This window comes from Vulpes vulpes, chromosome 11 (assembly GCF_048418805.1).
Source record: "Vulpes vulpes isolate BD-2025 chromosome 11, VulVul3, whole genome shotgun sequence".
Classification (NCBI taxonomy): Eukaryota; Metazoa; Chordata; class Mammalia; order Carnivora; family Canidae; genus Vulpes; species Vulpes vulpes.
The window spans coordinates 100,782,053-100,808,916 of record NC_132790.1 but is presented as its reverse complement, the minus strand read 5'-3'; the positions used below and the strand labels follow the sequence as shown (position 1 = coordinate 100,808,916).

The following is a 26,864-nucleotide window of genomic DNA, read 5'->3' as shown; positions in this document are numbered from 1 at the left end:
GGTGGCTCAGCGGTTGAGCGGCTGCCTTCAGCCCAGGGCGTGACCCCAGGGTCCCCGGATCGAGTCCCACATTGGGCTCTGTGCATGGAGCCTGCTTCTCCGTCTGCCTGCGTCTCTGCCTCTCTCTGTCTCTCATGAATAAAGAAATAAAATCTTAAAAAAAAAAAAAAAAAAAAGTAAAATAGGGCAGCCCGAGTGGCTCAGTGGTTTAGCGCCGCCTTCAGCCCAGGGCGTGATCCTGGACACCTGGGATCCAGTCCCTTGTTGGGGTCCCTGCGTGGAGCCTGCTTCTCCCTCTGCTTGTGTCTCTGCCTCTCTCTCTGCATCTCTCTGTGTCTCTCATGGATAAAAAGTAAAATCTTTTTTTTAAAAAAAGGTAAAATATTGTTTACAAACAAATGTAGAACACCTGTGTTGTCTTACTTTTAGCTTTATGTCTCATCAATGGGAAAAAATACAAAAACCAGCCCAGTCTCCCGAACTAGGGGGATGGGAGAGTGGAGCAAAGGGTAGGAGAGGGAGAAGGAGGAAAAGGAGCTTGAAGTTTTTGTGGCTGTCTTGACTGAAGAAAGTTAGATTTAAACAGAAGCTTTGAAATGAGTGATAGGCTCAGTGATCAATGGGGAGGGGGGTTGAGGGGTAGTGAACAGGGTGGGGAAAGAGCGATATGCCCTCCAACACTTCCGGGAACAGCTTTCCTAGTATTCACACATTGAGGCTGAGGCGGAACTGAGGAAGATAAAGCTCTAGAAACACTCCTCTCTTCTCAGTAGTTCTCCTAGCCTTCAGAGATAACAGAGGAAACTGTGTGTGTGGTGGGGGTGGTTGCAGAGGCAGTGGTATGAGGAAGGAGAGAAAAATCTCAGAAGATAATGAGGCTGTAGAGTGTGGGAGCACAGAGCAGAAAATATTCTGGTGCTTGAGAGAACAGGAAGGCGTGTATATAAATGTGTGTGTGTCTCTTTTTAGATCCTTTCATTCAGGAGGCATCTCCCTGGAGACTGAGGAAATGGTAGGAGTCCCCTGGGGTGCTGTCAGCTGTACTTGCTGAACTTCTGGAGGAGTGAAATACTATGTAAAGGCAATGTCTCCAGCCTGCTCCTGGGGAGAGACAGGCCTGGGAGGAGTGGGGGGTTGAGGGGGACCCTTGACCTAAATAAAAAATAAGAGACATTTCCTGATGTGGTTCCCTTCCCACTCTCAACCTCATTGCACTAGCATCCTTGTCAAGAAGGAAAACTGCCTTGTCCTGTTGCCCCTTTCAGCTCCAGGACAGCTGGAAGGATATGCCCTACATTCATGCCCTTCCCTTCTTTACTTCAAGCCAAACCCCAAAGCCCCCAGGCTCAAAGAAAGGCCATTCCTGGGACAATGCCAATGAAAAGTCCAGAGTGTGTGATTAGAAGGACTTCAGAAACCATGCTATTAAACACTCTTCTCAATCACCCTTGTGTCCATGCTCCTCTTTGAAGGCCTGCCTACTAGAGGTTTATTTCTGACCAGGGCCACTAGGGCAAAGGAAGTTTGTGGGATTGAAGCACCACACCAGTATATTTGCAACAGCCTTCTTTGCTACTCTTTTTCATTGCAAATATAAAGAAATCCATTGGCAGTATGGCTTCTGTGGTCCTATTTATATCATTGTTTCTGGGACCATGTTGAAAACAGAAAACCTTGAAAAACAAATGTTTGGAATACAGACTCTTTGAAGAATGGTGACTTACAGGTCTCTAGAAATGCTGTCTATGTACTCCAACAAGCATTTCTCATATACCTTATACCAGGGTGGGAAATGCTGTGTCTGTGCTTTCATAAACTGGGCTATTGCTCCTGGTGCTACAGGATGGCTTTAAATTGTATGTTGACAGGGCAGCAAATGCCTCTGAGTCACATCCTGAGAAAATTACCACCATTCTAATTCTCCTTCTGATTACACCAAGGATAAGGTCTTCGTTTGGAACTCAATCTGTAACACTGATATAACACTTGCTTATTGCTATTATTATTGTTTTAACAAGGGTAGGCTCAGAGATTTTGGCTGGTTTGGGAGATATAGAGGCCGAATTCCAAACTGGTAACTCTGTGGTTGTATCCAGCCTGCAGATATGATTTGCAGTGTACCATATTAATTCATATATGTGTGTGTGTGTGTGTGTGTATTAGACCACTGTACCATAGTCATTCATTTTATATATACACACACACACACACACACACACACACACACATATATATGTGTGTGTGTATGTATTCACTCACGTGAAATATATATATATGTAGGTCTTATACCATATGGCATAATATGTATTACTGGTATATACATGTTATATATGTATTAGACCATGTATAGATATGTGTATGTATATGTATGTGTGTATATACATATATACACACACATACATATGAACTCCAGAAATTTGGCCTAAAACCTCAGATTTCCAGTTTCTGTGGAATACTCAGAACATCTGGCAATCCTAGGCTCAAATTTCTGTATGCCAACAGCTAGCTCTTTTCTTTAAACAGCTGGGCGCAGACCCTCCAGTTTGCCACAGTCTCCACCACTCCTCACCGTGTTATACAGGACCCATATATTCACTCCCATTACCTTCCCAGCCCCTCTAAGCATTTGTGTCTTAGGCCTATTTTAGGAATACTATGGCTAAAAAAAACAAAAATTAAAAAAAAAAAAAAAAGGAATACTATGGCTAAAAATGTAGACCACAGTCAAACTTGAATTTGAAGCTGAGAAATTTTGTCTTCATTCTATAGGAAATAGCCATTAATTTTTTAGTAGGGCAGACAAGGCTTAAAGCAAATCTTTCAAAAATGATTCTTTTATTTGAAGCTAGGAATTAGGAGGGGAGAATGGAAACAGGCTGCTGGTGAAGAGGTAAGCTTAAACTTCATTCCCCAAGAAATGGGAGCTGGGGCCTAGGCTCTGATATGAGTGGGTCTGGCCCATGTGGCCTCTAGACATTCAGTTAAGAGCAGGACTGAAAGCCTTGGGCAGTGCAGGGACAAGCAAAAAGCCAAACTGGCACTGGAAATGCATGGTCATCAGTGAGTTGATGCTTGCTGGAACAGAGCCTACAGGGGCTTTTTGAAGCAGAGATGGGGTAGGGGAGTGGCTCAGATAAGGGCCTACAAGCAGGAAGGGAACATCAAACAGGTCAGGCTACTTCTGGCTAGGCAGGCAATGGTCATACGAGGGTGGTGGTTGTGGGGATGGAAATAATTAGAGTTAAGAGCCATTAAGAAGGAAGATCCAGTAATATTGGTGAAAGAGGAAAGAAGGTCTGAAGGAGAAATAGAAAATGATTCTAAGACTTCTAACTTAGGAGCCTAGGAAATAGTGGTACTATTAACACATAGAAAGGTGAGGAGGAAGAGGAAGAAATTTTTAAGTATATGAAATATGAGGTGCCATTAGGATGCCCACTAGGCACTGGAAGGACTGAGTTTACAGAGGTCTAGGCTGAAAATAATATTAGGTCATCATCTGCACAAAGATAAGAGATGAAGAGAGAGGGAAAGGGAAAAAAGGAGAGTAAGGAGTAAATCTTGGAGCAAATTTAAATTTTGGGAGTCCATGGAAGTATCGTAAATGATGTGAGATGGAAGAAGAGAAACATTTAGTTTCATGCCAGTCAAGGGGCAAGGCCCCTTGTTTTGTTAAGTTTTAAATTTTGTTAAGTTAAAACCTTCAAAGACCAAAGCAAATGAGAACCAAGAAACAGAAGCAGAGCCAAAGGAAAGTGTTTTCTAGAGAGAAGATCTCTACATTCATTCATTCAGCAAGTATTTATTGAGAACCTGGCTTTTTTCCAGGCCCTGAACAAATAGAGGCAGGCAAAACTGAGACCCTGTCCTGATGGAGCTTACATTTTCTGGGAGAAGACACACATCACACAAAGATTGATTGTAGTCCACAGTGCTACCAAGAGAAACACAGCAAGGTAAGTTAATAGATCATGACATGGTGGTCCAAAAAGTCTTCTCTGAAGAGGTGGCATTAACAGAACCCTAAAGTGAGGAGTGGCCCATAAAAATAGGGAGAACATTCCAGGTAGAGGGAAAGCAAGGGCCAGGCCTGAGCCTGACACATGCTTGGTGGGTATGAAAACAGCAAGGAGGCCAGGGTAGCTGCAGAACAAGGGAAAGGGGGGAGCCAGGGGCTGGGTCATGAAGGACCATATAGGCCATCCTATGGACTTCAGATGTTAACCTGTGGGGCATGCTTGTTGGAGGGTTGAAATGAGATAATCATATAGTGTTACTTCACTCTGGAAAGGACCACTGTGGATATCTATCTGGCTGTGGCTTGAAGAGTGGGGCCAGGAAAGGTACAAGAGCATAAGCAGACAGTGAGGAGGTCCTTACAGTGGCTGAAGTGAGAGATGGTGATTTGGAGCAGGAGGAGTATAGAGGGAAGCAGCAAGATGGATGTTGGAGGGATGGAGCCATTCAAGCAGGAGACTTCACAGGTGCTATGAAAAGCAGGGAGGAATAGAACTGAGAGCATAGCGGGAGGAGGAAGGAAACTGTTACATGAAAGAATAAAATCATTCATACTCGGGGCTGTGTAGAAGTTCTAAGGCACAAGGAAGGCAGGCTACTCTGGCCTTCAACTCAACCACTTTTGTTTTTTTTGTTTTTTCTTACGGATCCCAGTGGAATAGCTATGGATATTAGAAGAAAGTGAATTTTTCAGTGTTGAAAGAAGATCAACTTGGGGAGAAAACTTGATTTTGTCTTTCCAGTGTATGACAGGAAAATGTTGACCTCTCCAGACCTCAAGGGTATGTCTAAAACAGAGAGCTTTTTACCTCAGAAAAAGTAGAGTCTTAAGAATAAAACCTCGAGACTTCTCCTCCTTAGCCTGACTCCATGGTTTCCTGGACTCTGTGTACCAGCATGTGGTGGCCTCTGTGGCCTCTGTGGCCTATCTGAGGGCCAGCAGCCTCTTGTCTTCTCCGTACTACGTAGCTTGGTCCGTCTGGCTCTCCAGTCTGCACACCGGCACTAAGTCAATATTCTCGAAGTACTCATCTCTGGCCTTTTCTTAAAAACCTTCAGGGGCCCTTATTGCTTAGAAAATTGAAGTAAGTGCCTTTTCCTAATGGCCCCAGCCTACATCCGTGTCCTCTTGGTTTTCTACTCATTCCAGGTTGCAGACAAAATGGCACTGCTTGCTGTTCTCCAAACACGTACCACCTTTTCCTACCTCTGTGCCTTTGTGCCTCCTCTTCCCCAAGTATTGTTCCCATCCTTCTCTGCCTCTAGGAAATGTAGTTACCATTCAAGACCCATCTCTAATAAATTTTCTCCATCAAGTCTTTGGAATATGACCATTCTCCTTAAAATCTTTTCACGACCCACTATTCTTGTGGTGCTTGCCAGATTCTTTGTATATTGGGATTACCTGTGTGCTTATTTTAGTAGTCCCTACTCCTTCCCCACATTAGATTGGGGCTTTAAGGAGAAACCTCCTTTTTCCTCTCATTTATAACATCTGAGGTCAGTAGCACAAGGGCTTGAACATAACAAGCAGTCAACAAATACTGAATTGGATTGTTCTTCACACGAGACAAACAAGAATTCTGAAATCAGAATGTGGGAAAAACAACTTGGAAACAAGTATGTACAAATGTTGGAATATTCTGCAAAGAAAAGCAGAGAGATAGCCAGTGAGATGGGCATGGGCATGGTGGGCAGCCAATCTCATGGGCCTACCAGTGAAGAAGGTATAGGCCTAGAGCCAGGATTACAAGGTCACCCTCCCACATGTGGCCCTGCTATCTAAACTAGACACCCCAAAGGTCCCTAAGACTGCAGAAATTATGGGTGCTGCTCTCACCTGAGGCAGTTGTTTCCTACTTATAGGAAGCTCTACCAGGTAGCTCAGGAAAGTCCCTTACCAGTCATTTTATGTAACAGCTGCTTGAGCAGAACAGCTGACCCCCTCCACTCTCTTAATTTGTGTGCCTACTCCTAGCTATAAAGATCTTGGTTCACCTCAGACCAGTTCAGATTTCCTCCTCATTATTGCAGATATTATGGTTCTCTTTAACTGTTTATCACCATGAAATTACCCCCAAACTGTGACCTGTACCTAGCTGTCAACGTAAGTTGGCACAGTAGACTCCTAATCCCCCAACAGCCATTTCACTGCTAGAACATGAAAGGACTACTGCCATTACTTAAGTCAGCTGTCCCCCAACTAGGCTGCAAAGCAGAACCAGCTGTATAAGTTTCCTGGGTGGTTCTCCCACAGCCTTGGGAATGCTGTTGTACTCTCCGCCCTCATAACTGAGGACTCTGAGGTCAGAGCACTTGGCCATCTGATCCAAGGTCATGCTGCTGGTGCTGACAACACTTCCTTAACACTTCACAAGGTACCTGATTTCATATGATCCTCCAATAACCCACAAGGGTGGTGTTATTACAGGATCATCCCCAGTTTACAGAGGAAGGAAAGAAGCTGCAGAGCAAGCGATTTATCCAAGGTCTCATTGTTAATGAACAGACCGAACTTGCACCCAGATTTCTTGAGCCCCAGACCTGCCATCTTTTCACTGCAAAATAAGGGTCCTGAGCACAGGCGAGGAGTTGTTGGGACTGGGTGAAAAGGACAATCCAGATTCCATATAGTTGGGCTCCCTATTTCTTGCTGTCATCTCAAAGAAGTGGGTATTATGCAAAGCTATGCGTAGACTCATTGCAAACAAGCTTTATGAGGTTCATAAAGATCAATTTAGCTTTTTAAACAGATTTAACTATGGAAGTGTTCAAATATACAAAATTAGAAAAAATAGCATAATTAATCCCTATTTACCCCATATCATGATTCAATAATAATCCCAGTTTGCCACATTTCATCCAGCCTCTTGTATCACTTCTTTTTCTTTGAAGTTCTTATATTTAAATATTCTTAAAGCAAATCCCAGACATTATGTCATTTCTTCTCTTCATACTTCAGGATGCATCTCATAAAAACACCCAACCTTTGTATTTGAAGGAGTGTGACTTTGCGGGCAGAGTCACCTGGGACTTCCTGTACCAGGACCATGGATTCCAGTGAGCACCGCAGATCTGTCCAAGTGCGCTGGCAGGTCTGTGTTGCACTCTGGCACCAGGTGTGGGTTCTTAGTCATTCTGGCTGGCAAACACATTTTGGACTCCATCCAAACTTTCTGACACATTCAGGTGTTGATTTAATCCAGGTCCAGTTTGCCAGTTGCTGCTGAGTGCCTCCTTACCTGCCTGAAGACTGTCAGAAAAGGAAGTAGGGAAACAGCCTTAAGACAACAATTACTCAGTTCTCAGTTCACAGGTAGGACCATAACCCATCCCTCCCTGCAATAAGGTACAGGACATAGAGTCCTACTGCCCTAAGTCTGAGATAGTCACAGAGCAAGAAGGAGTCAGTTGGAGTGGTCTAGCACACATCAGACCGGAAAGAGTAGTCATTATTTTTAACAACAAATTGTTAAATATTTTCCGAACTGATGCTAGAGCACCCACAAGCCACACTAAGCTGAGAAGGGCTCGAATATCACCTCCGCAGCAAGGGGCAGGGTATGACAAGAGGGCCCTTTTATAGGTCCCTTGGTTGAGGTTGTCCTCCTGCTACTGGCCACCAGCTGTCTCCATCAGTGCTACACCTATGAAAGCAAAAGTCAGAGTCCTGAAATGTGGAGTGGAACTGGTCCATCTAAAGCTCTAGTCCTAGCCATGGGTGTTGCCTCAACCTGCAGACTCCCCTTTGTCTGCCTGGCCAGCACCCCCTACTTCCCTGCCAGCCCGAACAAGGCATTCTGAGGAAGCTCCAGAATGTCAGCCCACTGAGATTCTTCACCGTTCATTCTGCTGACGCACCACCCAACACAGGCTGGACACAGGAACCACAACTTTGGGTTGAGTTACCCACACTTCTATTTCTGGGAGACCGCTGCATATGTTTGTCCTAAAACGCTTTGGGAAGCAGGAATAGCCAAGCTCGACACATTTTTACAAACACCTACTAGTTTCCACTTTTAATTCGAGTAACAGCTACTTGACTCCTTAGTAGTTGCACGAGGATCCTAGTCCTCGGTTCTGCCGCCACTGTGCTAGCTGACACCCATTGACTCACCTAATTAAATTCTTTTCTCACAGGATCACATTCCGGTTTTCATGTGGGTGAACAGGGACTGAGACAATCAGCATGGTAGTTATTTTTTAACTCAGAGGGATATTGATGTCATCTGATACCAAGATGCGTACCCCAAATTGAGATCACGCTGCATGTGGCATCATTTCTAGATAAATTTGTTTGGCTTTAGAACACTTGGAACAACCACTGAAAAACTTAATATTTTAGTTGATCTAACTGGTTGTTTTGTATAAGATTATATGACAGGTACCAGCTCTTAAATTTTATCTGAATCAGAGTGGAGGCTAGGATGAGGCTAGATGTGGTGCCTAGGGCACAAAGTTTAAGGAGGCATTTACTCTCAGGGTCATGCAACTATCTTTTTCATTTTTTTAAGATTTTAAACTATTCATGAGAGACACAGAGAGAGAGAGGCAGAGACACAGGCAAAGGGAGAAGCAGGCTCCCTGTGGGTAGCCCGATGTGGGACTCGATCCCAGGACTCTGGGATCACTCCCTGAGCCAAAGGCAGACGCTGAACCACTGAGCCACCCAAGTGCCCTGGAAAACACTTTAAATCAGATTTTTCCACCAATGGGTTCCAACCTGGTGGTGGATTAAAAATATCTGGAGAGCACTTTATTTTTTTAATTGATTTTTTTTTAAGATTTTATTTATTTATTCATGAGAGACACAAAGAGAGACAGAGAGAGGGAGAGACACAGGCAGAGGGAGAAGCAGGCTCCATGTGGGGAGCCTGATGTGGAACTGGGTCCTGGGTCTCCAGGATCAGGACCTGGCCTGAAAGCAGGTGCTAAACCTCTGAGCCATCCAGGCTGCCCCTGGAGAGCATTTTTTAAAGGCACAGTTTCCCTGGGTCCCACGGTAGATGTTCTGTTGTAGTTTATCAGTGGGGTCCAGGCATTCCTATTGTCAAAGCTATGCAGGTGATTCTAATGTTCCCAGGGCTGGGAACCACTGTTTAGGCCAATCATGACGCCTAATCTGGGACTCTTATTGAGGGTCTATTAGCAAGGAGGAAGGAGGTGAGGGTAAGAGGGTGAGTTCAGATAGTGATTCCCAAACTTGTCTACAATTTTGAATTACTTGGGAATCTTCTAAAAATTCCAAAGTTCAGGATATACTTCAATTAAATCATATCTGTTGGGGTGGGACACCAGCATGAGTAGACACTGAAGTTCCTCAGGTCATTCCAAATGCAGACAATTCTGGGAATCCCATGGTTAAGAGAAGATTGCCATGAAGGTGATTGCAGTTAGTTGAACACTAAAAGGAGGATATGAAGGGAGGTTATGCAGATTAGAGGAGAGAAACCTGGAGACTTATTTAATTATCGTTTCCAAGTGTGTGAGAAAATTTCACGAAGAATGCTGTTGTCCATCTGAATTGAAGACTAGCAAGGAGGAAATGGGATTAACTTGGCCAGAGCTCTTGGGTTCAGTGCAAAGAAGTATTTTCTAGCTGCAAATTGTTACAATGAAATGTAGTGCAATGAGAACAGGGTTGTGCAATCTTGTCATTTAAGAACTATAAAAATAGTATAGATTCTTATCTACTTACAGTGTTTTAATGTCATTCTATCTGAAGGTGAAGAGGTGGATGAAATGACCTGTCTAGATTTCTTCTTTGAAAATTTTCTATTTTATTCTTCTTCTCCTCATTTCGCATCTCAACTTAAAAGACAGACCTTGCATTAACAATTCAAAGAAAATATAACCTTTGCCCGATATCTGCTTGAATGGATAAAATATCTGACAGCTAGTAATAGTTTGAGATGCCAACTAGCTCAAAACTGTTTGGATTTCTAAAAGGCTATTTTGAGCTTCCAAATGACAAGCATACTGCCAAATAGAGAGGACCCTCCGAATTTGAATTGAATAGGTTCTTGTGTTCGAAATGTAAATGTTGTGCTCAAGGATGATTCACCATCAGGGCTGAGTCCCGCTACACACACACACACACACACACACACACACACACAACCAGAATAGCTATTTTCATGCCACACAGAAATAATGCATGTGTTTAAATATAGCCACAATTAAAATGTGTTCTCCTCTGTACATAAAAATGTCACTGGGCTATTGTCAGAAGAACATGCCCTCTGAATTGTCTTTTGCAGCGCTGGCATTAGATTTACCCTGATCATACCTAACCTTAATACCAGGAACATGTACCAGCCCAACTGCTGGCGTTTGAGTTCAGAGAAAGGCCATTGATGGAATAAATCCATACTCAATGGATCTTAGGTTGAAGATCCTCAAAATTTAGGAGTGTTGTTCCCAAACTTTGCTACACATTAGAATCACAATGGGAGCTTTTAAATACCTGATGCCTGGGTTCCATTCTACACCAATTAAATCAGAATGATTGGACAAGGAAGCCAGGCATCAGTAGTTTTTAAGACCCGTACGTGATTCCCTTGTGCAGCAAAGTTTAAGAGCCATTGCCTTAGTCACCTTCATTATGGAATCTAAAATCTGTTACAGAGAGAATTTCTCTAAAGTCTTTTGTTGAAATAGGACAAAATAGGAGTAGTAAATAGTAGAAATAGGAATTAGGTAAATTTTCTTCCTTCCTGGGTGTGATGGAGATTAATTGTCCCAAACATTCACCCCTCTTAATTCCTCCATCATAAGAGAACCTCTAATAGTTCATTGACTACATAGCCACTCAGAATCTAAGACTACTTTTCCCAGCTTCCCTTGCATCAGGGTGTGGCCTTATGTCTCTAGTCTGGCCAGTGAAATTAAGTGGAAGTGATACATGCATATTCCTGGACAGTCCTTAAAGGAAAGGTGTGTATTTTTTTCCCTTCCACTTCTTGCTTGTCGGAATGCAGGTATAATAGTTGAAGCTCCAGAAGCCAATTGGACAGTGAAATTATTTTGGAAAAAATTGAAGCCATATGAAACAAAGGTCGAAGGAGCCTGGTTCCCAATCCATAGAGGTTGATATTGACCCTAGAGTGACCAACTATCTCTGGGCTTCTTAACAGGTAAGAAAAATAAACTTCTGTCTTGTTTATGGCACCATTTCTGTTAATTGCAGTTGAATTTAATTCTAACAGACTCAGTGGTTCTCCAAGTTTGGTAAATGTCAGACACACTTACAAAGCTAACGAAGCATATCGAAGTAGGTGATTCTGGTACTAAATTTGAGAATAACTGTAGATACCCTGGGAGCTAGAGACGATGCATGGTGAGGGTAAAACTTTGGAAGTAATGATTGATTAGACTCATTTTGGAAAAGGAAATCTACTAGATAAAATATTTAGCAGTACAGTGTGGTGGTTAAAGACTTCAGCAAGAGACAGCCCTATACTTAAATCGTGGATTTGCCACCTACCAGCCACTAGTAACTTAACTTCTTTTAGCTGGTCTCCTCGTTTATAAAATAGGCCAGTAACAGTAGGTGGTGATGGTGGTATGATCAAAGTTAGGGGGGAAATCTAAGACAATGCTTAGTATAGTAACTGCCATATAATAAAAGCTCAGTTAAGTGTTGACTTGAAAAAAAAATGATGGTAGAGTTTATTATCTGGCTTTGAATTTCCATTTTAGCTCCTGACTATTTAGTTCTACTCTGTACATTGTGTAGGCCACTAACCCCATATATCAACACTTCACTCTTAGGATGACTATAATTTTAAAAAGATAAGAAATATTGGCTAGAATGTGGAGAAATTGGAACCTGTAACATTGCCAATAGTGTTATAAAGTGTTGTAACCACTTTGGAAAATAGTTTAGCAGTTCCTCATAATGTTAAACATAGAGCTGTCATATGACCCAGCAATTCTCCTAGGTGGATAGCAAGAGAAATGAAACCTATGTCTACACAAAAATTTGTACACAAGTGTTCATAGCATTATTATTCATAGTAGTCACAAAATGGAAAAAAATGTTCATCCACTGATGAATAGGTAAACAAACATTCGATACAATGAGATCTTATTTGGCAATGAAAAGGAAGTAAGTATTGATACATGCTGTAACATGGATGAACTTGAAAACAGTATTTTAAGTGAAAGAAGCCAGTCACCAAAAAACAACATGCCCAGAGTAGACAAATCCCAGAGATAGAAGGTAGATTAGTAGCTGCCTAGGGCTGGGGGTGGGGGAATGGGAATGACCACTATTATGTACAAGGTTTCCTTTTGGAGTGATAAAATATTCTAAAATTATATAGTGGTGATGATTGCACAACTCTGAATATGCAAAAAAAAAACATTGATTGTACACTTTAAATGGTTGAATATTATGGAATATGAATTAAAAACAAAACATGATGCACTCCCTCCCACCCTCCCAAACATTTAAGAAACTAACTTTGCAGGAAAATAGAGAAAATATAAAAGGCAACATCATTTAATGGAAGGAACATTGGCTAAGAGACAACACCTAGACATCTAGTCCTGCATTCACTGCTTACTACTAACAGCAGGGCCAAGCTCAAGTCTCTTTATTTCTATCTTCGGTCTCTTCATTTATTAAAAAATAAGGTTTCCATTTCTAGTATTTGGTGGCAATGATGTTTTCCCTCTTGGCCGGATAGAGCAGCTGTTGCATCAGATTCTCAAGGGGATTCATGATCCAACACATGTAAGAGCTGCTACTTCTGACTTCATTCAGCCCTGTACTCTCCTTAAGGGAGAAAGTCTGATGAAATACCTACAGGAGATCCCCAGGTTGCCAGGCCAGTGAAACTTCCCTTTCTCAGCAGGAACTACATAGTATATTCCCCAAGGAATCCTGCAAAGATCGGGCATCATGTTCCAACTCAATTTTGACTGAAGCATTTGGTTCAGGCATTATCCTTCCCTTGCAGGCCAAGAAGAGTGTGAGGGAGAGAATTAAAGCACTCTTCAAGATACCTCTGCTCAAAATTATTTTCCTTATACTATATCAAGAACAAAACAAAACAAGCCTTACCAAGTACAGACTCATCTCAAAAATAATAACATTAATATGGAAGAGGACCCAACATCCGTTTCAATATTCTAGTCTCACTGATGTGGGAATCAATGACTGGAGGTTTATATGACTTGCTCACAAAACCATTATCTGTAGAACTGAGACTAGAATGATTATAGATTCCAATTCTGATGCCTTTTTCTTTGACCTTGTGTAATACATCTTCTCAGTTGAATTTCACAGAGTGAGTGAGGGAAGATTAAGCCTTATATACACCTTAGTTTCATTTAACAATCATAATGATTAAATTACAAGTGAATGCTGAAGGAATTAAATCTCAGCATTTATATGAAAGTATTACATCAATGAAATATAAGGCCAGTGTTTCTAAAGTCTTGTTGAAAAGTTGGTATGCTTCCTACCTCAGAACTTGGCCATCTTCCCTTCTCTAGGCTCACTTTGTTAGTGATCCCATACGGTCTCACTACTTTATGTACTCCTTTCCCTTCTTCATAACTCATATCCAATCCATCAGGAAATCCTGTTGTCTTGACCTTCAAAATATGTCAAGAATCCAACCTCTTCTCCATTTTCATTGCTGCCATACTGATCCAAGCCACCTTTCTTCCCTGGATTACTGCCACTGCCTCCTAACCATTCCCTTACTTCTGCTTGCTCACTTAAATCTGATCTCAATATACGAGGCAAAGCAATGCTTTGAAATGTAAGTCATATCATGTCAAAACTTTACTCACAACCCAAAATGACTTCCCATAAAAGCCAAAGTCCTTGCATTGGCCTCCAAGACTCAATATGGTCTGTCTCTTCTGCTCATTCTGCTCCTGTCATTGTGACCTCCTCTATATTCTTTGAGTAAATCAGGTGTGCTTACCTTAGAGACTTTGCTCTAACTGGCTCTTATACTGGGAATACTTTTCTCCAGGGGTAAATACTAATATGTATGCAAGTTTGTGAAACTTCATTAAGAAATCACAATACAGGGCAGCCTGGATGGCTCAGCCGTTTGGTGCCGCCTTCAGCCCAGGGCATGATCCTGGAGACCCGGGATCGAGTCCCATGTCACATGGAGTCTGCTTTTCCCTCTGCCTGTGTCTCTGCCTCTGTGTGTGTGTGTGTCTCGCATGAATAAATAAATAAATCTGTAAAAAAAAAAAAGATATAAATGAGAGACACGGAGCCATAAAACTCTTAATAGAAAACATAGGCAATAACTCTTGAACATTGACCTTAGCCATATTTGTATAGAAATGTCTCCTCTAGGCAAGGAAAACAAAACTATTGAGACTATCTCAAATCTTTGCACAGCAAAGGAAACCATCAACAAAACAAAAAGGCAGCCTATTGAATGGGAAACAATATTTACAAATTATATATCTGACAAGGAGTTAATATCCAAAATATATAAAGAACTTATTTAACTCAATGCCAAAAAAAAAAAAACAACAACAACAACAACAAATAACCTGATTTTAAAAATGGGCAGAGGGCCTGAATACACACTTTTCCAAAAAAAAAAAAAAAAAAAAAAACATAGCTGGCAACACACCCATGAAAATATGTTCAACATCATTACTCATCAGAGAAATGCAAGTCAAAACCACAGTGAGCTATCACCTTACATTAGTCAGAATGGCTAACATCAAAAATACAAGAAATAGGGGCACCTGGGTGGGTGGCTCAGTCGGTTAAGTGTCTGCCTTCAGCTCAGGTCATGATCCTGAGCTGGGATCAGTCCTGGGATTGAGCCCTGAGTCAGGCTCCCCAGTCAGCAGGGAGTCTGCTTCTCCCTCTGCCCCTCCCCCAGTCCATGCATGTTTTTTTCCTCTTTCTCTCACTCTCTCTCAAATAAATAAAATCTTTTTAAAAAAAGACGAGAAATAGCAAGTGTTGTTGAAGATATGGGAGAAGAGGGAGCCCTTGTACACCATTAGTGGAAATATAAATGGGTTCGACTGTGGAAAACAGTATGGAGTTCCCTCAAAAAAATTAAAAATGGAAACACTATACAAATCAGTAATTCCACTCACCCAAGAAAACACTAATTAAAAAAGATATATTCATGCCTGTGTTTATTGCCACATTATTTATAATAGCCAAGATATGTAAGCACCCCCGTGGGGTGTGTGTGTGTGTGTGTGTGTGTGTGTAATGGAATATTACTCGGCTATAAGCAAGAATGAAATCTTGTTATTTGTGACAATGTAAATGGACCTAAAGTGAAATAAGCCAAAGAGAAAGACAAATATCCTATGATTTCACTTAAACATGGAATCTAAAAAACAAAACAGAAACAGACTCTTAAATACAGAGAACAATCTGGTGTGTGAGGCGATGGGTGAAATAGGTGAAGATGGTTAATAAGGGGTACAAACCTCCAGTCATAAATAAGTGTCACACAGAGGTGAAAAGTACAACGTAAGGAATATAGTCAATAATATTGTAATTATGTTGTATGGTGACAGATGTTAAATACATTTATTGTGATGGGGATTATGTAATGTATAGAATTATTGAATCACTATATTGTACACCTGAAAGTAATATAGCATATATCCACTAAACTTCAATTTAAAAAAAATAATAATAAATCAAAGCAATTGGAATTTCTAGACTTGGCAAATGCTAAATGCTTACTCATCATCTTGAAAGTTAATTTTTGGGGGATCCCTGGGTGGCTCGGTGGTTTAGCGCCGCCTTCAGCCCAGGGCGTGATCCTGGAGACAGGGGATCAAGTCCCACATTGGGCTCCCTGCATGGAGCCTGCTTCTCCCTCTGCCTGTGTCTCTGCCTCTCTCTCTCTCTCTCTCTCTCTCTCTCTCTCTCTCTCTCTCTCATGAATAAATAAATAAATAAAATCCTCCCCAAAAAAGTGAATTTAAAAAAAAAGAATAAATGAATAAATACTATTCATCCAGTATTTAGCATGTGGCAGGCTGTTTTTCACATTCTCTTGACAATCCCACTAGATAGGTGCTACTATTATTTCCATTTTACAGATGAGAGAATCAAATTTAAATATGTTGCCCATGATCACATAGCTCAGAAATATCCACATGGAATTAAACACGGGTATGTCTGATTCCAAAGGCTGTGATCCTTCCATTCTGCTGGTTGCAAGTGACATTGATTAACCAACCAGTTTCTCTGGCATGGCTGAGGGAAACAGGAGAAAAAAATTGCATGAATTTGAAATTAATGCACAGCTCTAATAAGTACTTGCTGTGGAACCAGGAGTTTCCATTTTCTCATCTGTAAAATGAGTCTCTTCAGAGAGCCTACTTTGAAGGATAGATACGAGATGTAAAAAAGATAGTGTTTAAGAAAGACGCTTTAATAATAAGCATTTAATAAATATTCCCCTCAAAGGATTTGAAAGGGTTTATAATTAAACACACATTCATAAATAGAATTTGGAGGAGCATGTGAGCCAGTTGCTATGGGGAAGCCAGTGGCAGGGCTTTTGTGGAGCCAAGCACACAGAGAGGCTGAGCTCAAGAGAAGAATGTAGGAGTGGGGCAGAGAAGACCTGCAAACCACATGGGAATGAAAGAAACACTTTTCTGAAGTTACATTTTGTCCTTGCCTCCTACAAGTTGGCTTGCTCACATCTTTCAGTAAGACCCTAGAGTGGGTCTTTTTTCAACACTTCACTGAACAAGTGCCACAGGATACCTGAAGTTTCCTGGAATTGAGTCATCTTATACAATTTCAAATATTTGAAGTGCTAAATGAAAACAAAAAACAAAAAACAAAAGAAAACCCTCTAACTTCTGTGATATTTCTGCCAAGCTTCTTTGGGAACAATAGATGAGGAAAGCCAATCTGGCAGTATTTATTGTAGGAGAGGTTGAGCCAAAGGCTAGGAGGGTCCATAGGTGAGGAGTGACAGGCTAGTACCCACTAGACTCCAGGGAACTGGGCTGAGGGCCCAGAGCTTGCTTCATGGACCCCTGCAGCCAACCTCTTATGCTGATCCTGGCATGGGGCAAGCAGCATTGATTCATGTTATTTTATTTTTTCCTTAATGCTACCTGGGGACATTTTGGATATTCGTTTACAATTTTTTAAAATTTATTTATTTGAGTTAGAGAATGCACACGTGAGCAAGGGGAGGGGCAGAGGGAGAAGGAGAGGGAGAAGGAGACTCCTCCCTGCTCAGGGGAGCAGGGAGCCAGACTCAGGGCTTGATTCCCAGGACCCTGAGATCATGACCTGAGCCAAAGGCAGACACTTAACTGACTTAGCCACCCATGTGCCCTTGGATATTCTTTAAATAATTTAATCTTATAATTAGATAAATTGGCATCTGTAAAATATTATAAAAGAAAAATTTTAATACTCATCAACCTACAATCTTAGATAGCAACAGCTAAAAAGTATTTTATAAAAACCATGTGCAGGGCAGCCCCAGTGGCGCAGTGGTTTAGTGTCGCCTGCAGCCTGAGCTGTGATTCTGGAGACCCGGGGTCAAGTCCCACGTCGAGCTCCCTGAGTAGAGCCTGCTTCTCCCTCTGCCTGTGTTTCTGCCTCTCTGTCTCTCATGAATAAATAAATAAAATCTTAAAAAAAAATAAAGACTATGTCCATAAATCTAATATATATATTCTTGATTTTCTAAACTCAATGCATGATTCTGATATTGAGGAAGATGGCACAGGAAGTTATATAAGCCATGTGTCAGGATTAAGTTCAGCTGTGAGTAATAGAGCCCTCAAAAATAGCAGTTTAAACAAGGTAAAATGCTATCTTCCTTTCACTTAAATCTGCAGGTCAGTATAGAAGTAGCATGGTGCACCACAATCATCAAGGCCTAGAACTCCTTATAGCTTTGTGTGTTTGCATCCCTGGGCTGTGGCACTTGATGACTGCTGGAGCTTCCCTTCTGAAGCAACTGGAAGATGAAAGGGAAGTTGAAGGCTACACCTCTTCCTTTTTTAGGAGACTTTCTGTAATTTTCACAGTTGCATCTTTTTTTTCTGCTTACATCTAATTGGCCAGTAGTCACATGGCCATACTCAGCTGCAAAAGAGACAGGGAAATGTAGTCTGTTAAGGTTTTGTTATGAGGAATGACCAATATTCACAATCTGCCTCTATTTGCTTTTGAATTCGAAAAAACTGATTACCTCTGGTGTTCTGAATACTAGATAAGAATGTTTATCATAATTAACTTTCATATGATCAATAAAATGCCACAGGGTGAGAGTCAATAGGTACCTAAAATTATGAAACAAAATGGAATAACAACTCAAGATACGGATTTAAAATCTGATTGATTTTCAACTGAGTCACCTCAGCTGACCTATGATGGCAGGTGAGCAAAATCCCAGAAAACTACTTAAAATTTTTGTACTAAGGTAGTGATATTCATATGTAAATTGCTTAGTAGCAGGTTTTTAAAGATCATTGTGTTGTTTTATATATGTAATTTTAAAAGACATTTATATGCTTAAGAAAATATGATTAAATTCATAAGTCAGAGCTATTAGAAAATTGTTTAAACTCTCAAAGATTTTTTATGAGATAAGACTGTATCATAAAATGTTTGAGGGAATAAGGTAACAGTTAACTCGTATTTGTGGCTTGAAATGTCTAAAGGAATCTGATTAGTTATATACAAGGTAATTATTTAAACAATTCTCATTCATTAAATTTATGAACTGAACAGTAATCAAAGAATGAGGGAAAGGTATTCCATTTGATTTATAAAGATATGATCTAATATATAGTAGCATAAAATGCAACATAAAAATAATATCTGTGTATTGTGTTTCATAGCTTAAAAGATAAGAGCTTCACAAATGAAAACCTTTATCATAATGGATATTAATTAAAAAGCAAGTAATTGAGGGCACCTGGGTGGCTCAGTCAGCTAAGCATCTGCCTTCGGCTCAGGTCATGATCCTGAAATCCTGAGATCCAGTCCTGAGTTGGGTTCCCTGCTTGGTGGGGAGCCTGCTTCTCCTTCTGCCCTCTTCCTGCTGCTCCTCCTGTGCATTCTCTCTCAAATAAATAAAATATTTTTTAAAAAGCAAGTAATTGGGGGCAGCTGGGTGGTGCAGTCAGTTGAGCACTGACTGGACTCTTGGTTTCAGTTCAGGTCATGATCTCAGGGTTGTGAAATAGAGCCCCATGGTGTGCTCGCCAGTCAGTGCTGACTCTGCTTGAGATTCTCTCTCCCTCTCCCTCTGCCCGTCCCACTTGTGCTTCAGGATCTCTAAACTAAATAAATAAATCCTAAAAAAAAAAAAAAGCAAGTAATTGGGAGTGCTCCTTTCAACATATAAAAGCCCTCTCTGTCATTAAAAGTCTACTACTTGTCATTATTTCCCCCATTTCACAGATGAAGAAATAAAGCCTCAGAGTAGTTAAATAATTTTCCTTTTCCACAATGAGTCACACAGCTGCGATTCAAACTGAACTTTCCCCACCTTTTCTCAGGAAAGGCTAAATTATGTTTCTAGAAGGGAGCTCTGGGCCCAGCTGGCCTACCAGTAGGTAGGAAGCTAAGGTTCAGGTAACTTATATTGCACTCTGGTTAAAATTGAGGTACCCTGGCTCCATGCCTCTGCAGTGAGAGAGCTTCAAGGACCCGTCATTGATGATAAAAACAAAAGCTGTATTTGTTTTTCATTAATTCGTTTTAATTGACATTTTAATGTATGCACATAATAAAAAAGTCCAATAAAAAAATTTAGAAAAGTACAAAAGAATCTGTAAAAAGTAAGTTCTATTTTTTTTTACTTCAGAACCCAGTAGTTCCCTAGAAGCAACCACTGTTAATAACCTCTTGTGCATCTTTCCAAAAATATTCCAAGCATAAGCTAGTACATTTGTAGCCAGGGGTACATACTTCCCCTCTTTAAACTTTTCATTGTATGCGCTCATCATACTCTTTGAATTCTTTTAGCCTGGCATATATTTCTCCAAAACAAGAAATTTTGCTTTTATGCAGTTGGGTGATGAAAGCATCTTTCAAACTCTGTTCCTTGAATCACAAGAAGCGTACACTGGTCATATAGGTTCTCTCAGCACATCTGGAATCATACCATAGCTAGCTGAACTGCTCGTTGATAATACCAGTTCCAGAGCAACAGGTGCTGTGACTGAGGAGGTTGTGCCTGAATGTGCCTTCAGGACAGTTTATATGCGATTTTAGTCCTCCTCCCTGGTTCCCAGTTCTCCACACACAGTTTGATTACTGCTCACAGCAGTGATGTAATTTACAAGCAAATCCTGATTTGCTTCAGGACTTCAGACTTTTCTGAGGTGAGTTCCTCCAAGTTCTGTCAAAATAATAGGTGTGCAATAACTCGGAAACTATGAAACCCTGTGCCCAGGCTTGATTACCAGGGAGCAGAGAAACCTCATTGAAGAATCGGTGGGAGAATGCTTAGTATTATAAAAAAAATTTAGGAAAATAGCTAATCATCAGAGAATCCTGCAGGAATGTACAGTTGCCTAGATACAAGTAATAACCAGGAAAGCCAGTGTTTCCCACACTATGGGTATTAAAATACCACCTTCACCATTGGTTTTTTTTTTTTTTCTATAACCAAATATATTTCTTCTATTATTTTTCTTTTCGTAGACGCATTTTTATTTAAATTAGATGTATTAAATGGGGATCCCTGGGTGGCTCAGCAGTTTAGCGCCTGCCTTTGACCCAGGGCATGATCCTGGAGTCCCAGGATCGAGTCCCACGTCGGGCTCCCGGTGCATGGAGCCTGCTTCTCCCTCTGCCTGTGTCTCTGCCTCTCTCTCTCTATGTCTATCATGAATAAATAAGTAAGATCTCTTAAAAAAAAAACTATTAAAAAAGATGTATTAAACAATTGTCTACACAGTAGCCAGAGTGGTATTTGTAAAATGCCAATCAGATCACATCAGCCTTCCGCTCAGAATCTTCCAATAGCTTTCATCTGATTTAGAATATAAATTGTCTACAAGGATCTCTGTGACCTGTGGCCTTTAAATGGCCTTCTCACCTCTCTCCACTCCCTTCACTATCAGTTAGTTTCATCCACAACGGCCTCCTTGATGTTTCCCCAATATGTCAAGCTCATTCCTATAACAAAGTCTTTGCATTTTCAGGTGACTGACTGGAATGCTCCTCTTCTAGGTATCTTCTTGTTCCACAACCTTAATACATTTATGTCTTGGATATTTCTTCCTCAGAGAGGTTCATCTTACCAACCTACTCAAAGTAGCACTTGCTCATCATTACATGCCCCTTACCCTGCTTTACTTTCCTTCTTGGCTTTTACCAATACCTAAAATATTATACAATTATTAATTTATTTAATTATTATCTATCTCCCCCAACTAGAATATAAGCTCTGAGAGTTTGAGGCCCGTATTTTTAGTTGGCCATTGAATTCCCAGAATCTAGAATAGTGCCTGGCACATAGTTAAGTACTTAACAAGTAATTGTCAAATGGCTGGAAGATGAATGAAACAGATTTGATTGCCTGGGAATAGACCCTCTTATTTAATAAGGGAGGCTTCACAAATAAATGGAATGAATAGATTAGTCAATAAAGGTTACAGAGAGAGCTGCCTGGCCATTTTTTTTCCCCAGTGAATAAAGATACTACCATCATATAACTAACTAACTAATGTGCCCAGATGGATTTAAAATGTAGGTAATTTGGAGCAAATCCTCAAAAAAAAATCCTAAAAATATAACTGAATTTTTTTTTCTGATTTCTCATTGGGAAGGAATTTTCCACACAGTGAAAAAAATAAAAGGATCAATACATTTGAATTCACAAAAACTCTTAATTTCATTAGAATAATTATTGTATTAGGCATTTTTTTTTGTTTTTGCACTTTTCAGAGAAATGCAAATTAAAATCACAATAAATTACCACTATACATCTATCACAATGACTTAAAAAACAAAACAAAATAACAAAAACAAAACTGGCAATACAAGGGAGCAGTAAAGATGGGAAACAACTGAAATTTTCATACAGTCTTGGTAGGAATACAAAATGGTTGAGCCATTTTGGAAAATAATTCGGCAGTTTCTTATGAAGTTAAGTATATACTTACCATACAATCCAGAGATTCCACTTTGAAGTATTTGCCCAATAGAGATGAAAATTTATGTTCAAATACTTGTATGTACATGTTTATGGTGGCTTTATTCCTTATTGAGAAAAACTGGATATAAGCCAAATGTGCTTCAACTGGTATATAGATAAATAAAATGTGGATTCCTTATACAATAGAATACTACTCAGCCACAAAAAAGGAACGAAGTACTAACATATACAATAATATGGATGAATTTCTCAATTGCTTTATGCTAATTGGAGGCAGCCAGACCTCAAAAGGCTATATTCTGTATAATTTCATTTATATGACATTCTGGAAAGGCGAAACAATAGGGATAGAAAACAGGCAGTTGCCAGGTGCTGGAGGTGGGAGAAGGGTTAACTACCAAAGGGAAGTGATGGAAATATTCTATATTTGATTGTAATGCTACATGAAGATAATGGTAAAAAAAAATATGGCTTATTCACATAAAGAAATAGTATAAGGGAGCCATTGCGAATGATGTTTATAAAGATATTTTAATGATAGAAAAAGTACTTATGAAATGTTAAGAATACAGAGTAGTTTAAAAAGTAAAATCTCAACTGTGTAAAAGCATTCATATATAAAAAAAGTTCAAGAGGACAATTAGCTACCATGTTGGTCATAATTATCTATAGTAGCTGCTTTTATTACTAGCTTCCATATTTTCTAGAAAATCTCCCAAAAGGGGCACCTGGGTGGCTCATTTGGTTGTCTGCCATCATCTCAGGTCATGATCCTCGGATCCTGAGATCAAGCCCCGCATAAGTCTCCTTCCTCAGCGGGGAGTCTGCTGTTCCCTCTCCCTGTGCAGCCCCTCACATGCTTATGCTCTCTCCCTTTCTCTCTCTCTCTGTCAAATAAATAAGTAAAATCTTTAAAAAAAAAAAAAAAAGAATAACCCAAAATATATTGTGAAAGAACCATTCTAAGGTTTAAGGGGACTTAGCAGATGTCTTTGACTTTAGGTTCCAGACTACTGGTGTTGCCATTCCACAGAAACATAATACCATCTTGAAAATCCACTGTATTTGTGGGTTTTGTCTCCAAAACCAGAACTGTAACATTTTGAAATAAAATAGAATACTGTAATGCTTGGAATATACTAGAGGTTTTCTTAGAAATTAAATAGTGACTCTTCATATTTTTGTAGTTGAAGTTCACACTTTTAAACATGAGATTCAAGACTAAAATTTCACTGTCTGGTACAGTAGCCACTACCCACATGTGGCTATTGAGTGCTTGAACTATGGCCAATCCTAACTTCGAGGTGCTGCAAGTGTGACACCAGGTTTTGAAGAGTTTGAAAGAAAAAAAGTATACAAAATATATTGCTAATAATTTCTTATATTGGGGTGTCCAGGTGGCTCAGTTGGTTGAGGAACCAACTCTTGGTTTGGCTCAGGTCATGATCTCAGGGTCTTGGGATCCAGCCCCCCACCCCCATGGGGCTCCGTGCTCTCCACAGAGTCTGCTCAAGATCTTTCCCCTCCCTCTCCCTCCCGCTCTGGTCCTCCCCCTGCTCACGCTTCTGTGGTCCCCCTCTCTCTCCCTCTCTCTCAAATAAATAAATAAATAAATAAATTTTATTTTGTTTACATGTTGAAGTAATATGTCATATATATGGGTTTAATATATTAAAATTAATTTTAGGGCAGCCCCGGTAGCGCAGCGGTTTAGCGCTGCTTGCAGCCCGGAGTGTGATCCTGGAGACCCGAGATCGACTCCCACGTTGGGCTCCCTGCATGGAACCTGCTTCTCTCTCTGCCTCTGTCTATGCATCTCTCTCTCTCTCTCTCTCTGTCTCTCATGCATAAATAAATAAAATCTTAAAAAAAAATTGGGGGATCCCCGGGTGGCTCAGCGGTTTAGTGCCTGCCTTTGGCCCAGGGCGTGATCCCGGAGTCCTGGGATCGAGTCCCATGTCGGGCTCCCAACATGGAGCCTGCTTCTCCCTCTGCCTGTGTCTCTGCCCCCACCCTCTCTCTATGTCTATCATAAATAAATAAATAAATCTTAAAAATAAAAAATTAAATTAAATTGATTTTAACTTGTTTTTTTGGAGGGGGTAATTGATCTTGTTACTATTACTTGTTTCTTTTAAATTTCTTTTTTTTTTTTTCTTTTAAATTTCTTATGGTGGCCATTAGGAAATTTTAACTTATCTGTGTGGCCCATATTGTATTTCTATTGGGCAGGCTGCTTTACAATTTGTTCTCAAGCTAGCTTTTGAGCCTCATTTCCTCCCTCATGTTTGCACATGAATAAACAACATGAACTTTCCCTCATTCTCATTATAAGATAAAACACTATTTTCTGTTGTACTTTTCTGCCACTGTATCCTCAGCCTGCAGTAACTTTCTCTACTTTAATTCATGTTTGAACCCTGTTCATCCTTAGGCCCAACTAAAACATGGCCTATCAACAAAGCTTTCTTCATTAATTAGGGATCCTATTCAGCTGCGTACAATAGACACCACAGCTAGATACTTCAAATAGGTGTCTCTCTTTCTCACTTATCCAGAAGTGTCAGTTCAGGCCTGGGGCAGTGGTTCCCTGACACCAGCAGCCTCCAGGCTCTTTCTGCCCTTCTGTTTCACCATCCTTGGTGTGGGGCTTCTCTATTCATGGTCACCTTGTAGTCACATGGTGACTGTTCCACCTCCAGCCATATATCTGCATTCCAGATAGGGAAAAGGAAAAGAAAACAATAAGGAAAGGAGATGTCTATAATGGGAAAAGCATACTTTTCCAGAAATCCAGCAGAGTTTCACTTGAATCTCATTGGCCAGTATTGTGTCAAATGCTGTCATTTGCAAGAGACAGAGCAAAATGTTTGCTCTTTTTGGTTTTGCTGGTGGTAGTGGTGGTTTGGGTTCTGGTTTTTGTTTTTGCTGTACACAGTACTATAAGGATATATTAGTAAGGAAAAGGCCCATATCTTTGATTTTACCGATCAAATTTATTTCTCTGCATGGTGCCAGATACACACTGAAAATTTTTACTCTTTTTATTCCCCCCTTCCTAGCTTCCCGAGGGACTCTAGTCCCATAAACATAGTTTTTCTTTAGGCAAAAAACACAAATGTTTGTCGCATCTTGTATTTTCTTAATTACCATCACATTCTATATTGCTTCTGGGGCCTTTTCATTCATTGTGCACAATGCCTGGAGGGTAAGAGCACTTTTATCCCCAGGGGCCTGAATATTTGAAACCTGAAAAAAATCGCATTGGTTTTTAAACACAAAAAAATGGCGATATCAAAAAATCATTAAATATTTAGTTAAGTGTCTATAAAACACATAGCCATATTAAATACATTAATTATATTTAGTATTCACAAACATGTTATTACGTTTGAAATATATTTGCAGGTTATAGTCTTACTTTCCTGCATATACATAATGATTATACAGAAATCATGTTCAACCAAAAACTAAACAATTTTCTCCTAGCTTTAATGGACATTATAGATACCTTCCCATATCCTTTCCAGCTAGATTATAGCTCCAACCTTTTCACAGTACCTATAATTCTAAGTGAGTGAGTTAGGAATGGAGAGGCCTCAGCCATTTAGGCCAATGAAAATGAGTTTGTGTGTGCTAGGGAAGCTCAGTGTTCTTTTTGGTGCCAGCCTCATTAGAAATGAATGACCTATTTAAGGCTTAAGAATTGTGCAGATCTCATAATCTCATTCCCTAGTTTATTTGAAGGGCACTGAGGCTCATGGATTTAAGAAATGTACTCCAAGTTTGCTATATTAGTTTGCTAGGGCTGCCGAAATAAAATACCACAGACAGGGCAGGTTAAACAATAGAAACTATGGAAGCAAAAATTAAAAAGAAAAAAGAAACTATGGAAGCTGGACGTCAAGATCAAAGGTGTCGACAAGTTTGGTTTCTTCTGAGCCGTCTTGCAGATGGCTGCCTTCTTCCTGGGTACTTGCATAGTCTTCTATGCTTGTGCACCTCTGGTGGAGTCTTTCTCTGCATCCAAATTGCCTTTTCTTATTGGACTCAGAAGTAAGATTGGATTGAGGCCCACCGTAATGGCTGCATTTTAACTTAATCACCTCTTTAAAGGTCCTATATCCAAACACAGTCATGTTTTTAGCTATTGGGGATTAGTTTCAACACATGAATTTGGGGAATGGGGACACAATTTGTCCTTAATAGTTGCATTGTACTTTATTGCCACAGTGCTAGAGGTCAGACTAGGACACCACATTTCCTGACTCGCAACTGTGCTTTCTTACCACAATGAAAGGAATATTGAATTTCTGTGTAATGTCTGTATGGCTTATGATGAAAATGTTTAGAAGGAGTTAAGGTAGCAATTTAGAAGGAGATGGATGTGAAGGTTTGTCAACAGTAAAGCTGGAAGAAATGTTGAAGCTCAAAAACCTGTCTGAGCTGTCAATTTTAGAACCCAATTATATAGAAAAGGCATTTTTATTTTATGATCCAGAAAACATATCTACACTATCCAATAATAGAGGATCAGTTGGGTTAATTATGATACATCTATCCACTTGGAATAATATGTAACCTTAAAAATTATGAAGTAGGTATGCATTTCTTAACATAAAAAGATAAGCATGACAAAATTTAAAAATTAAAAGATTATGTAACTATATGATCTGGTTTAAAAACATACATATGTATATATATGCAATTACTGGCCGTATACAC

The 26,864-nt window shown here is 40.1% G+C and overlaps 1 long non-coding RNA gene across 5 annotated transcripts in view; it reads left to right on the top strand.

Moving 5' to 3' along the window:
- Positions 1-26,864, top strand: part of LOC112925405 (uncharacterized) — a 66,916-nt gene that overhangs the window by 29,908 nt on the left and 10,144 nt on the right. For 3 of the 5 annotated variants that reach the window (XR_011995320.1, XR_003236109.2, XR_003236106.2), the window contains 3 exons: positions 3,829-3,956; positions 4,672-4,799; positions 10,998-11,153. This is a non-coding gene — a long non-coding RNA (uncharacterized lncRNA). Of the gene's footprint in view, positions 1-969; positions 1,013-3,828; positions 3,957-4,671; positions 4,800-10,997; positions 11,154-26,864 lie in introns of all 5 variants that reach the window. The other 2 variants (XR_003236107.2, XR_011995319.1) reach the window with 1 other exon arrangement.